Source organism: Nomia melanderi, chromosome 7 (genome assembly GCF_051020985.1).
Source record: "Nomia melanderi isolate GNS246 chromosome 7, iyNomMela1, whole genome shotgun sequence".
Classification (NCBI taxonomy): domain Eukaryota; kingdom Metazoa; phylum Arthropoda; class Insecta; order Hymenoptera; family Halictidae; genus Nomia; species Nomia melanderi.
In genome coordinates, this window is record NC_135005.1 from 16,697,110 (window position 1) to 16,711,464 (window position 14,355).

The window sequence follows — 14,355 nt, forward strand, 5'->3', positions numbered from 1 at the left end:
AAGAATAAACCACAGATTTTTATAGAATTCCATGAAATCACATACCTCTTTCATTAACATTTCATTCTCGTCCCTCGAAATCTCCGGAAAAATCCGCAAAAGAATGATCCCACACGAGGAAAAAGAAAATCAATTATCGCGACACACACGAAAAGGCGGTTCGAAATCTTCGAAAAGTGGCCTGGCCCGAGACGACCGAGCCACGATCGTTCTGCGTCTGCGCGCCGTTGCTTATATACAGTATACACGGAATAAAATCCGACGAAGCCGCAGTATCATTTCCACTAGTGGCGTAGTGGGGTCCGGCTCGTCTGTTGGTTTCCTCGGTTCTGCCGCTTTCCCTGTCGCGTCCTTTCGCTCGGTGGTTGTTTCGTTCCAGCGACCAGAACAACAGAGGACCGATCCGGTGGATACGCGCGGCTCCCAGTGCACCGAGGAGCATCGGCATTCGCCGATCTCCTTTCGATTCCCCTCCGAATCGAGGATCCTCCGATCGCGATCGTGGCCCGATGATCCACCGCGACTCGCGGTGTGTTTACCAGTTTGGTGGATGTTGCCACAGTGAGTCACTGTGTCCCGCGTAGTCTGATCGTTCACCTAGTGCATATCACCTCGGGCTACGAAACGGCGACGACGACAACGACTGCTAGGCGAATCGGCGGGGGCGAGAAAGAGAGGGAGAATGAGACGAGGGACAGAAGCAGAGGCCGAAGCTGCCAGCCGCGAATTGGGTTACGTCCCGTTCGCCTGGCGACGATATATGACGCAACGGCCACCCTTCGCGAGTACCAGTGGTCCTCGTAATCTTTGCGTGTCGCTATAACTGCGACAGGACACTCTGTTGTCGCGTCGCTCCGGACACACGCGAAAATAATAATACGCTCGAGGTGTGCTCTCTCCATCCATGCGATCGTCTATCCCCGCCCCGTCGCGTCCACTCGATTGCGCAGCTAGTTTTGGAGGTTAGCCGATCACGATTGAGAAACTTGAACGAAAGCGACACCCACCGAGCGAGCCAACCGGATCAGCTGTTCCCCAGGACGACCTTTTCGCCGCTACCCCCGGTGAGTCTTTTCTTCTCATCGTCATCCATCGTCAAACTGTCAACCGAGCAGGACGAGTTTACTCGTCGCGAGCCTTCGGTCCCCGTCTTTTACCCACTTCCGGTTTCTCTTTCGTTTCGTCGATGTTTCGTGTTAATCGAACTCGCGTAGCTGTTTATCGTAATAGAATATTTATCGTATCGACCTTATTTATTTTCTATTGTATTCGCCTATTTATTCGAGATCGAGATATTATCACGCTAAGAATTCACATTGAATCCCTTGGACTCGGCGATCTGGGCGTTCTCCTGGACGTTTGCAATCTATTGCGCAATTGTTGCAACGTTCCGCTCGTTTGATTGATCGTCCCCGCCGAGGATTCATGGATTCACGACCGTCGTGAATGAAAATTGTTAATTGACATCGTTGCTCCGTTCGAATGAGTTACTCCGGTTCGAGCAGTTCGCACGGGGGAGTTTCGCTCGCATCGCGCTGGACTCCTCGAGGGTGCCTACAGCAGTTTCTCCGTACTCCGATTGCAGACGCTGCGCGTCGTATGAAATGCGATCAAGTTTTTGTCGGGTTGACAGTATACGCTTCTATTTGCCGTTGAGCGGAATGGACTCTCCAATTACCGGAGCGTATTTATAATTAACGAACGCGCGTACGGTCTGAAGATAAAAATACGAGACGAACCCCTCGATATTGAGCCTACCAGACGGGTACCAATGACCCAGTTCGAAATCTGTACCTCGCGATTGTCTCACGATCGGTATTAGAAAGAAAGTTCCCTGGGAAACTGGAAAACGAACAGGTGTACTCGCGCGAATATATCACCGCGAATAAGCGAATGTACACGGTAGTTGTAAGGTTGAATGCGAGAAGAACCGCGAGAGTGTTCCGTCTGCGCGCGGCAGTCGTCGACGGAATTTCCATTCTAGACAAAGGCTTGTCCCGCGATTGCACGAGTCTCGTGTTTCAAGCGGGACGTCGCTACGAATTGTAAATTACGCGGCCGTTAAATCGGGCGTGGATTTTAATATCGAGCTATAAACGACGCGGCAGTGAACGGGTACACGTCCATCCGGCACGTGACTATGGATGAGAGCGTTGTCAAAAGGAGCGTCGCTCCGCGAGTTGTCTTCGAGCGGCTCTTTTTACAAGAGTCCTTTATTGCGTCGCGAGTCCCCCGGATGGTAATTACCGTGCTGCCGCCGATACAATGAAAAATAGAGCTCGTTCATTCGGCGAGGCCACCGCCGCGGGGCTAACCGTGCCCCCGCGAACAGTTCCGCGCGCGGATTCGCCGCGTTTTATCGAATCGCGCGCAAAATGGTAACCGTGCACGTTGCGTATGTCCCGCGCGCGTAACACGATCCAACGCTCGGACAACCGGTCGTATCGCTTTGATATTGCATAACGCGCGACGCGCGACCACGGAACGATATTAACGCGACAGCGCAGCGAATTTAACCTGTTAACCCGACTGTTTACCGATTATTTCGTTTTCCCCTGGATCAGGGATGATCTTTGCAATTATCGTTCAATCAATCGAACGGCTCCATTTGGAGTGCGAGGGAATATATTATTTCGCGTTGAAAATTCTTCGTAACGTCGGGGATGCGCGCGGTTCAACGATAACGAGAAAATGAACCGTGCAATTAAAACGGTCTTAGGTTCCACAGGAAGTTTCTTAGAGCTTCATGCGGGACAAACGCGTTTTCTCATTGGTATTCGAAGGATTAGCCGGGCAGTATTCATGGCGGAGCGTAATATTCTCTAACGGACAGCCGGGAGTTCGAAGAATACCAAGGAGAGACCTGAAATAACCGTATAAGGCGATGGAGGCGACGCGAAGAGGATCGGAGAAGAATGAAAGGAAGAAAAAAAGGAATCGTCTTATTAGTTACGCGAATAAGAGAACGAGAAATCGTCGAACGGCGTGGTTGTCACGCGAACGACGAATCAACTCGTCCCCGTGGGTTAACGGGTCAGCACGTTTGCTCTTAATTCAGCGGGTCTGGTTCAGTCCGCGGCGCTGCGTCCGTAATTCGCGAGCGAAACGTCCTCCGTGGATCGATCCCGGAAAAAAAGGCTGCAGCGCGGCGCGGCGCGGCGCGCCGGCCGGCCTCGCTTAATTAAGAAATTACGTGGCAACTTGTCTCCGCGAGAACTACCGCGACTCGATCTCCCGCGGAGATATACACGCTTCGCGGAGAAAAAAAGGAGGATTTTTCAAAGGAGAAACAGGGCTCTCGGAGAGCTCGTCGAACAGGAAGTCCGGCTGATCCGTATAGCGTTACGCACGAAACGAAGTCCGGCCGATTTTTCTCGTTTCTCGTTTTCGTGTCGCCGTTCCACCTGCGAGCGAACCAGTTATCGGGGAGAAAAACCGCTGGGACGTGGAAGCGGTATTAGTAGGCTAATTGCATCCGAGTCAGGGACGTTTCTAATACGCGGCCATGTTTTCGAAACGGGTCGCTCCAGATACCGACGCGCCGACCAGGCTAATACCTTTAAATCTGTTACGCGATTTCGTATTCCGTGTCGCGCCGCGCCGCTCCGCGAATCCTCGTTCTTTCGCGTGCCGCGGTGTTTCGCCGGAGCCGCCTAATGCGGATAACATCCTCTCGCCGTGGCTAATAGTTTTATAAAATTATCACCGGTTTACGTAACGCGCCTCGAGACTCGATCGACCGTAACCGGAGAGTTTCCACGGATGCTCCGCGTATTTCGCGGACTTTTGCTTATTGTTGGATCGATCCGTTTACTCTCGCGATCCGGTTGAAACGATGTTACGTCGTTGTACGCGTGAATTGCAACATCGACAGTCGGACTCGCGGCGGAGCTCGTTCGAGTCCGTGTAGGTTTTATACAACGATGTTCTCACCGGAACCCCGGCGTACATGCGAGGGGCAGATCCAACGGAAGGTTTAGCCGTGTGTGACGGGAGCACGTTTATCGTGTTCCACGTTTTTCATCGATCATCGATAATCGTGTTCCAATTTAAAGACGCGAGGGCGAAGGAAATCAATTAATCACAGGTAGCCGGGTACTTACGTACAACATCATTTCCTTTCGGACGCTCTAATATAGCGGTCCAGTTAGGCGATCCTGTCCGCGCGAACGCCTCGCGCGTAGATCTTGCTCCGGCGCGGGACGCGGAGGCAACCGGGAACCCGGTGGATATTGCGCCGCCGAGAATTTCAGCGCGGCTCTTAATCCGTTCACCGTGGAAGACGAGTTAACTCGTCGATCTTGGTCAACCGTATCTTCTAATAACTTCTTTTTTGTCGAAAGATTCTTGCGTTTGATTGTACTGTAATACCAGCAGCGGAGCAAATTACGCGAAACTCATACACGTTTATTACGGTACGAATTACTTCGGACCGTTATCATTTATCTGAAATCGCGAGCGGGCACCGTCGCCGCTCGAAGAACCGGCCGGTTAACAGGTTAAACGTATCGGGTCTAGCCGAGCAGATATATTTGAATGAAATTGGATGTCTGCGGTGGACAAACCGCAGTTCGTACCAACCTCTGTTTTTTATCACCGGAACAATTTCCCGTAAAAACCGTACGACCATCTGTTCCACCGTCGAATGAGACTGACATTGTACCTGCTCGGTTCGTAAGGAACTTGGACAGGTCTCCGAAACTTTTCGCATCGGCTCACCCGCGTAACTCTTCGCGATACGACGTTGCAAAGTCTCTTTCGCGGGTCTAATCCGTTGAAGGCCTGTTTCGATGCGTGTCGCGTCACGCGTTGGAAACTTCGCGTTGATACGGTCACGTTTATCGATGGAACGCTTATCGCCAGACACCGCGAAACTGTCGGAATACGATCAGCACTCGGAGACATCTGCATACGATACGCATACTCGGATCAATTCGAGCCGAGTCTGCGAACTTTCCGATGCCACTCTGGCAGAACACTTTGACGGAGGAAGTCAAAGGAGACAGCGAACTTTTTACGGAATAAAACTGAAACTGCAGGGTATTATTAACCCAACGTTGCAATTAACTTGACTGATAGCCGCTTATTAAAGACACGGATGACCGGAAGATACTCGAAGAAGACATTAACAACGCTCGCACTTTTTATCCGCGAGCGCGTTCTCGCCAACGGGATGATTAGCTACGTTAGTCACGTGACGATCGCGCTGGTGGAACGATGAAGCACGAGCGAGAGTGTGCCACAGCCGCGTCACGTCGCACGTGACGCGACCGCGCGGTCCGAGAGCATTCTCGTCGGATCGAACGCGATTCGGCCAACTAGATGCCCGATAAATAAGTTGTCGATGGCCAGCATTACCCGGCTCGTATCGCGGAGGTCGGTTCTCGGAACGTGTAATTACGTTATCCGCAGGAACCGGGAACCGGCTACTCGCGCATTAACTCGGCCGCGTTCGCCCGCTAAAATTATCGCGAAGCTGCGCTTAATAATCGTTCGCCGAGTTTAGGTCAGTCGTTCTCTCCGGCGGCGACGGCGCGGCCGGAGGAAACTCGCGTTAACATCACCGGAAATTGCTGCTTCGTTTGTTGGATAGCATTCCGGGGCATTCAAGAATTCACGAGCCGTGCCCTCACTATTTTCGGATCGCCCAGGGAAATGGCTGAAGGGCTTTCCAGCCTAGCTTTCCGTGCTTCCCGCTGTTATTCCCGGTGTTTTCTCTGGCTGTTCGCCGCTCGACTTCGGCCGGGCGCTAATTACGCCGGTTCGCCGATCGCGGCGATAGCGCGCGCGGAATCGCATGCTCGCGAAAGTCTATCGACATTTTTTCAAGGACAGCCGGCATTCCCGCCGCGATACCGCTCTGGCATTTCCTGGTCGCGCGGGGCTACGAAATGTCGCGATTTTCATTCCGCCTCGCGAACGGTTACGGTTCAGAATACGCGCGCCGCGGCATAAAACTCCCGGTTCTTCCTTATGCGCGATCCAATGACGTCGTATAAAACTGTTATTTGGTATCGCTTCAAGGTCAACCTACACTCCCCTCGTAAAACGCTACGTATCCTCGCGATACCCGACATTTCCTTTCTCCGGAAAGAAGGGTACCGAGACGCAACAGCGGCGACGGTGGCCGCTCGTCCGTAGGTACCAAGTTCGAAGCGATTCGAACAAGATGGACGGGCGTCGTGACCGTTGCCACGATCCTCCTCGCCCGAGAAACAGATTCTAGCGAGCGGGTAAACAATTTCCCTCGAAACTGTGGCGCGCGAGCTAAATCCGTCCGGTATGCAGGTTGGTGCACCGCGCAGTGTATCTTTCTCCAAAGTGCGTCGAACGGACACGCGCGTCTAGCCGCGATACAATCTCGAGCCAAAATATATCCGGGTCAGCCGGCAGGCGCGTGGTTAGCTAGCGAACGAGCGAGCCGGGTTAAAAGTTCGGTGTGTCAGGAGGACGCGTCTAGACGACGCTGGGCGAAAGATATCCCAGACCGGACCTAACTCAGACCGCCGTTCCCGGCTCTCTGCTCTCGTTCTCCAGACGGAAGGGAAGTCTGCACGTTGCTCGGGTGGCAATAAAACGCGGCGAGTTAGGGGCGGCCAGGGATGGTGGTGGTGGTGTGCGTTTCGATAACGAAAGCGACTCGGAGCGCGCGAGGGATGGGAGAAGGCTGGCTCTCCCGCATGGAACGAACGACGCCGCCGATTCCGACGGGGTTGCTTTCCCGGCGCGCAGGCGTCGTATCGATTTCTTCCTTTGCCTTTGCCTTTACCTTTACCTTTACCTTTACCTTTACCTTTACCTTTACCTTTACCTTTACCAGTGGCTTTGTCTTTGCCTCAGGTTCTGCTTTTGCCTTCGCTTTCGTAGTGCGTGTACACGCGACCGATCAGTCGACCGTCTCGCGACCATTCCATTTTGCTATTCAGACACGGTCACCGTTATTGCGAAGGGGATGCACCGTGCGAACGTTTTGCCAGCCACCGCTTCGCTTTCTCGTTTCCGACTATCTGCGAGTTCTCGGTATTTCTTCTCGTCGCGCGGGCCGCTATACAGAATGAAAGTTGGCGTCGCTGAACAACAGTCTGCTCGTGCTTTCCATGGCGAGAACTTTCAGTCGGAGATACTTGAAGCTGATTTAGAGTTTTCCCTGTTGTTTTAGCGACCGTTTTTAATGCCTCCGTTGTTTATACTAGATTAATAATAACCATAATAAATGGTAGGAGCGCGTAAACGTATATGCGACAAGCTAGCGCGCAGGGGAAGGTTGTACCGTACGTAAGGAATCGTCGAACCAGTGGTAACTTTTAGCGCCTCGACCCCTCGATTCTTGAACGTCGAGTTTGGGACGCGGACTCGACGCACCGTGGGTTCAAGTTTCAACCCCGCAGGGGAGGATTTCTGCGCTCCGACCCCTTGTTCCCGAGCCGTATGGCCTATTCCCTCCAACCGCGGTGCATCGCGCGTGGGCGAGTCCATGTTGCTTATTACTCGCAGAGGATTTATTCGCATTTCCCTAGGGATGTTTCGAGCACTCTAGCTTCTTCCGCGCGTCCCTTCCAATCGGCATGGACGGAAAGTGGATTCGGAAGCTTATGCAACCGTGCCAAACGCAACAGGGCAGACTCTGCAACAAATAGTTGCAAAGTCTCATTCGCTAACACCGAAAGTTTCTCTCGTCCGACGATACCTCCGACGATCGAGTCCTCCGTCATCGCTTGCCAAGAGCGGTTCAACTCTGACAAATGACGGAAGCACGCGAACTATGCTCGCCGATCGAACGGCGAAGCGTTGGAACGATTCGCCAGGCAGTCTATCGTTAATTAGAGCCGGCAACCGAGGTAAATCTCGAAGCCGAAGGTATTTGAACGGGGAGCTTCTTCCGGTTCGTTAACCGGACGAATCGGACGGAGGCCGGCCGCAAATCGTGCCGCACCTGTTCGCGGCCCGATCGGACGTCGGTTTTCGAGGGTGGAGCGACAATGAAATTCGATAGTCTCGGATAACCTATCCGGTGGATCGGTGGGTTCACGGGTCAGCGGCGCCGCGACAATGCCGAAAGCCGGACAGGGATAGTCGGCGGTGAACAGGGAACCGATGGACGGAGGAAAGAGGGAGGAGGGAAGGGTCGAGCCACGCCGGGGCGAAAGTGTGGCGATCTTTGTGTTAAGTGCCTGAAATTCAATGCATCCTGCCCATCCTGTCTCTCGCCTCTCGTCTCGGAGACTCTAATGTGTCGTTGCCCTGTTGCGTCTCGTCTCGTCTCGTCTCGTCGCATCGCGCTGCATCGCACGGCATTGGTTGCGTCGCGTACCTACGCGCAACTCGATCGACCGACTTATTCCGCTCGCTACTCCTCATTAACTTTCATTAACGTGTAATCTTCGGTTCGATACGGTACCATCAGCCACTCGAAGCCTGCAGAGGTTTCTCGGGGCATTAACCTTAAGGGGCGCGCTCCGGGGCCTTCTCCCAGGAAAATAATGATCGTTTCCTGCATCCGATCGCATGCTCTATCGTGTCGATTCCATCTCCGATCCGGTGTTTCATTACGCCGCGTAACGACACTTAAACCCTCGGAACGATTCCTCAGCGCCTCCCGGTGCATACGCCGTTCGCGAGTCCGACTCGAAACGATGAATTTAGCACGGGCTTACGCGTTCACCGCCTCGAGACGCGAGACAGCGCGCGTCGCACTTGAAATCCCGGAAGACCGAGCAGATATAGGTGAGAATTACCGATCCAACCGTCGTTTCTCGTCGACCGTTTACGCGGAGACGCTGCGAAGTAGCCGGATGACGAACGATCCGGCCGCGACGCTCGCGTCGGAAACGTAAGACCGCGGAATTAGCGGGAAGAAGCGTAGCAACGGTCAAAATTAGATCGAAAAGCGACGAGAGCCGCGATGCGAGGGCACGCGGATGACGCGTTACATAAGCCGCGCGTAGACGGAAGTCGTCGTGCGAGCTGGTACGCATAGAGGCCAAGCGAGAGGAGCAGACGAGTAATCGTACGGAGCGGAGCGATTTCGATGGCTCGATAATGAAAGGGAACAAAGGAACGAGGGGAAGGCGCTCGAGAGGTGCACAGTGGCGTCGTTAAAACGGAGTCGGTGGATGCTCTAGGTATCTCGTTAATAACTCGAGAGTGCGGCTCGGAGGGAGGCTCGCGCGCGTGCGTGCGTGCGTGCGTGCGTGCGTGTGTTTCGCGGATCGTAAATGGTTCGAAAAGAACCGGCGGAGAAAAGCAAATCGGGCCGAGATGCGAGCGGTCGTCAGATGACTTGTCTCAAATGGCTAAAACCTCGCCAAAACCTCGGAATATACCTCAATCAAAGCGAAAGCCAGTCTTAGGTAATTTTGTATAAACACTTTAACTGCCAAGTACACACTCGTCGCAACTTCTATGCAGTCGGAACAGTTGTCTTAATAAAGCAGAAGTGAAAAGTCAAGATTCCTCATAACGATTGCTCTAGTATGTTTCTCGTACATCCAACAAAATTCGATTCGTTCGATACGTTACCAAGCAAATTAATGTTTAAGTTCGTATAAAAAAATGCTGTCACCCATATTCAAGTGACACGATAGTGTCAACGTGTTAGTAAACATACTAATCACGTCCATGAGGAGCGTCCATTTCACAGTATTCACTTGGCTAAGTTGTTTGAAAAGTTATTCACTTTATACCTCGTTCTATGAAATCGCTAGCACACGACGATCCGACGAATGTCAGCGATTTTCGCAAGTCCGCAAACTTCGCAAATAGAAGTGATTGACCTTTTCCCTTCCGTAGCCTGGTAGACACACCTTTAGAGTACCTGGTCCAAAAATAAACCCGTCACCAGAGCGAGCAATTCGTTTCCGAGGTTTTGGCCAGGTTCTAGCGATTTGTGACCGCTGTGCGACTTAACCGTTGTACATACGCATCGAATTTGAAACACGGACGTCCATCATTCGCCGGTACGTTCTAATTCTGGCGAATGACTTAACTCCACGGCGATGTGTGTTACACATTCGTGTACCTACGTGGGTGCACGCTGTGTGCACGTTGTGTGCCCATTTTGCGTCGTAACTCGCCGTTCGCCGTTTTCCTCCTAGCGTCTGTATCGATCAAAATGTTTGCCCTTGACGAGAAAGATCCACGCTGCGCGAGTTGGATCGGGACTGCGGCTGCACGCCCGCCCCCCCGGTCCCCTCCCGACCCGCCGTGCATGCACGTTACGTGCATTTATGCGCGACGCCGTACGAACAGCGCGACGCAACGGTTTTCCCGTATCGGCTCTTCGATAGGAAACGAACCGAGAACGAGAACTTCTCCGCCTAATTTCAACGGTGATTTCGCTCGGGAGTATTCCCCGAAGCTCTAAAACCGCAGGTTTTACGGGTCTCCACCGACCCAACTAGATATCTATTTCTGCAACGGCGTCGCGTTCGTTTAGTCCCGCTCCCGTGCAATCGCGTTCTCATTTTCGCGGGGATACCATTGAGTTCGATAAAGGTAGAAAAAGAGAGATCGTTACCGCTGCACGTGTTCTTGCTTTTTCAGCGATATTTCAAGCGCGCGCTGGGTTAAACGCGTTCATTAAAAGCTGAAAAACTTGTATTCCGCATTCGCGGTGTGACCATTAATTCATAGATTCGTTTTAATGAAAATAAAACGGAACTACGCGCCGACTATCGCGAGCGTGTGCGTCGACCGGCCCGGATACGTTCGTTTTCCTTCTCGTCAGGCCGAGAGAGGCTCCGTCGGGAGGTTCGTTTCAGCGTAAACCGCCGCGTAGCTGATACGAGCGCGGTCGCGATGCTCCTTTTCCGCGGACGAGTCGACGGTGATAAAATTCGATCGGCGAGTTTCCAACCGGGAATCGAAAGCGGTTAACGCGTTGATTCCCGTGACGATCTCGAGCGTTTTATGTGTCACTTATTCTCTCTCGGGGCGATGATATACATAGAAAGAGTTATTAATTATCGTAGACGACGTGTACGATCGTGTACGCAGTTCGCCGAGTTCTTCCGGCTAGGTAGAAACATTTGCCGTACGTGCCGAGTATCAATTTATTCGTCGATAACTTCGATAACTTCGAAAAGTTCAATTCCGTTGGCAGACGGGCAAACACGCGAACGACGGCGCCGGCGTCAACGCGTCAAACATTTCTAGTCGACGTCGATCGTCCCGCGTATTGCAACTATTCTCGAGCGCTTTGAAAGCGCCGGTCGCCGGCAGTAAACGTGTTAATCGTCGCGGGCGAGCGAAACGAATCCGGAGAGATTTCGCATCTCTTCCCGCGGGGCACGGGGCCGCCTGCATCCAGCGGATGTATAGATAGAACGGCAGGCACGGAAAGCACGCGGTGGCGCACGCTTCCGCGACCGTAAATTAGGCGTAGCGAGAGCTGAATTAAATCGTTGAGGCGACCGTTTCGAAATAAGTCCCCGCCGGATCACGGGTAACCCGATACGCGGATAACAGTCCGATCCGCCGATAAGATCGCGACGGGATAAAGCCCTCGATCGCCGGCTCGATTACCCGAGGAGAGACGCGCGCGGGTCGCTCCAATTCCCGCGCGTCCTTCGCGGCCGGCGAAACCGATGATCGACGATTACGCGTCACGTTTCAAGGCGAAGGAAACGCGACCGACGCGTTTTTCCTCTCGATTTCCTTCTCCGCGCTCGCAGTGCTATTCTCGTACCGTTCTTCCTCCTCTTCCCGCCACTTTCTTTCTCTCGCTTTCTCTCCCCGCTTCGTCCGTGCGTCATCGTTTCTCCATCGTTTCGTCGCGCGTTTCGAATGGATTCGAGGCGTGTGATAAATCAGTGATCGATACACGTGTCGAAGTAATTAGATGTTTTGACGGGGCTCGTCTTCGTCGAGGCGTTCGCAGCGAAACTTGCTCGAGCCTTTAACACGTTGATCATCGTAGCGGTGATGACAGGAGCCTTGAGAATGATTGAAGACAATTACCGAAACCGATGTCGAATCAAAATACGCGGTAACACGGGTAATTAAATAATAAGCGGGAGAATTATGCTACCAAAGGGATAATAACCGATTCCGATAACATTCGCGTTCGTCGCGGAGGAACGAGTAATATTATACGAAACGAATTCTCGGGGCGGTCAACGCGTTAACAAAGACGGCACGCCGGATGACCGAAGCGTTGAGGAAATTGTCTCGGTGCGCTGACCCGCGTTCACAGCTGGATCGAAATAACTCCGCCTGGCCAGAGTTCGTGGAAACATCGAAATCTCGTTGCCACGTTGACCGACGGATTCCGCGACTTCAACACATTCGGCATTATGTTCTCCCTCCGAGAAATATTCGAAACGCGCGGAGGTCTTTCGCCGCTTCCACCGAAGCTCGGCGAGCCGCCGAACCGATCGTCGTCGGCCCATTTCCACGCCGTTCCCTCGCGGACGCAACCTGTAATTTCCTGCGGGCCCATCATCGCTGCACCGTCATTACATCATTCGTTCATTATCGTTCCCGGCTGTTTTTCAAACTTTCCTTCCCGAGGCCCGGACCCGATGAGTTGTGAATGGGTCTCCGCGTTCCCTTCCCCCTGCAGCGTCCTCCTCTCGCCTTCTCCCGGCAATTATTCCGTTACGCGTTGCCATCACGACTACGCGCTGACTCACGGTTTACGCACCTTACGTACGAGCCACGTAAGTACCTGCCCTCGTATTCGCCAGCCGGCGTCGATACCGAACGCTATTCACGTACATCGCCGGTTACACGACACGGGACACGGCTCGCCGTGGTGAATGATCGACCGCCACGCGATTGTCGTTCGCACAATCGTGAGTACAGTGTGCTTGTTCGTTCGCTGTTCCCCTAATTAGTCGATCAATCTTCTCGGATACCGGCGATCCTCCGGAAACAACGCTGCTATCTCGGTATCGGTACGTACGCGCGATCCATCAAAGAGAAAATCTCCTAGAGATCGAACGTAAAAAAAAGAGAAGAATTCAAAGCGAACTCGAGGAACGATCGCAGAGCTTGATGCGCCGCTTGGAATTTTGAAAACGTTGTTATCTCGAACGTATCGACGATTAAACCGTCCAAAGGTCGGATATAGCGAGAAATAGTGGGAGAAGTCGGGAAAAAGACCGAGAAGACGGTTCCGGAGCTATTACACCGCGTGAAACGAATCCCGAGTGACGATTTACTCGCAGGCGCGACGGAGCGTCGCGAACGAACCGTTTACGACGCGACGCGGAGACGAGTCGGTGGTTTTGAAGTTTCACGGTCTGGAGGAGCGACCGGAGGGCTAGGTACACGGGGTTTGCGCGGTACATCGGCGAGGGAAAGGGGACGTAATCGAATAAGAAGTAGGTTTTCGCGAGCGCCTCGGCGCGAGGTTCGCGGGGCAGCTGGCAATGAGTTTATTGGATTACCTCACCGCGTGGCGCATCGTTGCAACTTGACCCGACCAATTCCGCCGGTTGACTCTACGCGCCCACGCCGCCTCGTAGCGGAGGATACGCGGCGAGTCGGAGAAAGACGTTCTGGTCGCTTCGCGATCTTCCTCTGACAAGAGAAAAATCATTGTCCGTCTTCGGTCGTGATAGCTTTTCGTGAGACGATGATATACATGTTCCTAATGATACATGTGAAATATTGGGTGTGATCAGTCAACAGTTTTGGAGATATAAGCAATTGAAGTTACGTATCTTTCGGACGTATCGTAATTGTAGACGGTAGTAAAGATAGTAGTAAGTAAAACAATAATATATGAAACGGTTTTAACCAACTGAACTTGACTGCTTCGCGACACGAAGGTCCTGGGATGGATTCCAGGTCCCCGCTCTGTAACTCGATATTTTATTCTCTTGGATTATACTTCTCTTATTTTAAACGTTATCTTCTGTACTGGTAGGTTGTAAGTGTTATACTCTGCATACAGTATTATTATCTCGCAAATATCTTTGAACATCGAAGTCAAGCAATTGTCCTTCTCTTATAAGACCCGGTACACGCTATCGATCCGTCCAGAATTCTTCGAATTTCAATATTTCATCCGAGAGTTGACCGATATCCCGTATCGAGTCTAACTCTCCGAGGCGAAATCGATTCGCCAAGCGCGGCGATCTCCATCGAACATTCGCCGCATCCCGTATCCGGAAATTGGAACAACGAGTCGCAGGGACAGCCGACGGTGCGCAGCTAACCTGCCGAAGAAAAACGGGAAGGTGCTCCTCTCGTTCTCGAGAAAGGTTCTCGCGCGATTTACTCCGACGTCGGCGCGGCAGGTTTTGCGCGCAATTAAGTTTCACGGGGCGAATCGCGCGCAAGGGCAGAGACGCGTCTGCGGTGTAATGGCGGTCACGGTGAAGAGATTGAAAAATCCCCCTTTTGTCC

At 52.7% G+C, this 14,355-nt stretch overlaps 1 protein-coding gene across 2 annotated transcripts in view; it reads left to right on the plus strand.

Moving 5' to 3' along the window:
- The first annotated feature begins 255 nt into the window (after positions 1-255).
- LOC116424984 (uncharacterized) overlaps positions 256-14,355 on the plus strand; it is a 64,681-nt gene continuing 50,581 nt past the window's right edge. For both annotated transcript variants that reach the window (XM_031972101.2, XM_031972103.2), the window contains exon 1: positions 256-1,064. The gene's annotated coding sequence lies outside the window, so the exon portion shown is untranslated. The remainder of the gene's footprint in view (positions 1,065-14,355) is intronic.